Source organism: Pempheris klunzingeri, chromosome 8 (genome assembly GCF_042242105.1).
Source record: "Pempheris klunzingeri isolate RE-2024b chromosome 8, fPemKlu1.hap1, whole genome shotgun sequence".
Classification (NCBI taxonomy): domain Eukaryota; kingdom Metazoa; phylum Chordata; class Actinopteri; order Acropomatiformes; family Pempheridae; genus Pempheris; species Pempheris klunzingeri.
This window is the reverse complement of record NC_092019.1, coordinates 28818828-28821327: the sequence shown is the minus strand read 5'-3', so window position 1 is coordinate 28821327 and position 2500 is coordinate 28818828. Positions and strand designations below refer to the sequence as shown.

At 43.4% G+C, this 2500-nt stretch overlaps 3 non-coding genes and 2 pseudogenes across 3 annotated transcripts; 2 read left to right on the top strand and 3 right to left on the bottom strand.

Moving 5' to 3' along the window:
* Nucleotides 1–493: 493 nt before the first annotated feature.
* On the bottom strand, nt 494–612 carry LOC139206607 (5S ribosomal RNA). Its single transcript, XR_011584927.1, has one exon. It is a non-coding gene; the product is annotated as a 5S ribosomal RNA (ribosomal RNA).
* A 277-nt stretch (nt 613–889) lies between these two features.
* On the top strand, nt 890–1008 carry LOC139206076 (5S ribosomal RNA; annotated as a pseudogene).
* A 158-nt stretch (nt 1009–1166) lies between these two features.
* Nucleotides 1167–1285, bottom strand: LOC139206377 (5S ribosomal RNA). Its single transcript, XR_011584705.1, has one exon. It is a non-coding gene; the product is annotated as a 5S ribosomal RNA (ribosomal RNA).
* Nucleotides 1286–1829: 544 nt separating this feature from the next.
* LOC139206672 (5S ribosomal RNA) lies at nt 1830–1948 on the bottom strand. Its single transcript, XR_011584990.1, has one exon. It is a non-coding gene; the product is annotated as a 5S ribosomal RNA (ribosomal RNA).
* Nucleotides 1949–2225: 277 nt separating this feature from the next.
* LOC139206124 (5S ribosomal RNA) lies at nt 2226–2344 on the top strand (annotated as a pseudogene).
* The last annotated feature ends 156 nt before the right edge of the window (nt 2345–2500 follow it).

The following is a 2500-nucleotide window of genomic DNA, read 5'->3' as shown; positions in this document are numbered from 1 at the left end:
TTGCTCGCTTGTTGAAATAGGTAAGATGTGGACATTGTCCAGGAAAAAAATAATGTTGATAGAATTTGACAATTGGCATTCGTAATAGCTTCTTCCCAAGTCAATCATTGTGACATGATTATACGCTATGTTTTACAAAATATACACAATGCAGTTGCTATCCATGATGCGATCCTGTGTAAGCACCATTTTCTTGTATAAAGGACCTTTTTGTGACTCACTTTGTTGCTTACAGTCATACCGCCCTCAAAGCGTCTGAACTGGGAAGCTATGCAAGGTCGGGCCTGGATGGTACTTGGATGGGAGACCGCCTGGGAACAGCAGGTGCTGTAAGCTTTGTCAGTTATCTTTCCAGATTGAATTCTAGCCGAAATGTACTATGCATTTTGGCCAGAGCAAAAAACGTGATGTGTTTTCAAGTTCCTTCTTCTGTATGGAAAAAGAAGCTGTGTACGTGTTAATGCAGAAGCACAGTGGCAGAGCCGACTGCAAAAGCTTACAGCACCTGGTATTCCCAGGCGGTCTCCCATCCAAGTACTAACCAGGCCCAACCCTGCTTGGCTTCTGAGATCAGACGAGATTAGGCGTGTTCAAGGTGGTATGGCCGTAAGCAAAGGCTTTGTTGGCAAACTGGTCTTCTAAAGATGCTGCATCCCAATGTTTTGCTCGCTTGTTGAAATAGGTAAGATGTGGACATTGTCCAGGAAAAAAATAATGTTGATAGAATTTGACAATTGGCATTCGTAATAGCTTCTTCCCAAGTCAATCATTGTGACATGATTATACGCTATGTTTTACAAAATATACACAATGCAGTTGCTATCCATGATGCGATCCTGTGTAAGCACCATTTTCTTGTATAAAGGACCTTTTTGTCACTCACTTTGTTGCTTACAGTCATACCGCCCTCAAAGCGCCCGATTTCGTCTGAACTGGGAAGCTATGCAAGGTCGGGCCTGGATAGTACTTGGATGGGAGACCGCCTGGGAACAGCAGGTGCTGTAAGCTTTGTCAGTTATCTTTCCAGATTGAATTCTAGCCCAAATGTACTATGCATTTTGGCCAGAGCAAAAAACGTGATGTGTTTTCAAGTTCCTTCTTCTGTATGGAAAAAGAAGCTGTGTACGTGTTAATGCAGAAGCAGCAGTGGCAGAGCCGACTGCAAAAGCTTACAGCACCTGGTATTCCCAGGCGGTCTCCCATCCAAGTACTAACCAGGCCCAACCCTGCTTGGCTTCTGAGATCAGACGAGATCAGGCGTGTTCAAGGTGGTATGGCCGTAAGCAAAGGCTTTGTTGGCAAACTGGTCTTCTAAAGATGCTGCATCCCAATGTTTTGCTCGCTTGTTGAAATAGGTAAGATGTGGACATTGTCCAGGAAAAAAATAATGTTGATAGAATTTGACAATTGGCATTCGTAATAGCTTCTTCCCAAGTCAATCATTGTGACATGATTATACGCTATGTTTTACAAAATATACACAATGCAGTTGCTATCCATGATGCGATCCTGTGTAAGCACCATTTTCTTGTATAAAGGACCTTTTTGTCACTCACTTTGTTGCTTACAGTCATACCGCCCTCAAAGCGTCTGAACTGGGAAGCTATGCAAGGTCGGGCCTGGATAGTACTTGGATGGGAGACCGCCTGGGAACAGCAGGTGCTGTAAGCTTTGTCAGTTATCTTTCCAGATTGAATTCTAGCCCAAATGTACTATGCATTTTGGCCAGAGCAAAAAACGTGATGTGTTTTCAAGTTCCTTCTTCTGTATGGAAAAAGAAGCTGTGTACGTGTTAATGCAGAAGCAGCAGTGGCAGAGCCGACTGCAAAAGTTTACAGCACCTGGTATTCCCAGGCGGTCTCCCATCCAAGTACTAACCAGACCCAACCCTGCTTGGCTTCTGAGATCAGACGAGAGCAGGCGTGTTCAAGGTGGTATGGCCGTAAGCAAAGGCTTTGTTGGCAAACTGGTCTTCTAAAGATGCTGCATCCCAATGTTTTGCTCGCTTGTTGAAATAGGTAAGATGTGGACATTGTCCAGGAAAAAAATAATGTTGATAGAATTTGACAATTGGCATTCGTAATAGCTTCTTCCCAAGTCAATCATTGTGACATGATTATACGCTATGTTTTACAAAATATACACAATGCAGTTGCTATCCATGATGCGATCCTGTGTAAGCACCATTTTCTTGTATAAAGGACCTTTTTGTCACTCTCTTTGTTGCTTACAGTCATACCGCCCTCAAAGCCCCCGATTTCATCTGAACTGGGAAGCTATGCAAGGTCGGGCCTGGATAGTACTTGGACGGGAGACCGCCTGGGAACAGCAGGTGCTGTAAGCTTTGTCAGTTATCTTTCCAGATTGAATTCTAGCCGAAATGTACTACTATTTTTACAAAATATACACAATGCAGTTGCTATCCATGATGCGATCCTGTGTAAGCACCATTTTCTTGTATAAAGGACCTTTTTGTCACTCACTTTGTTGCTTACAGTCA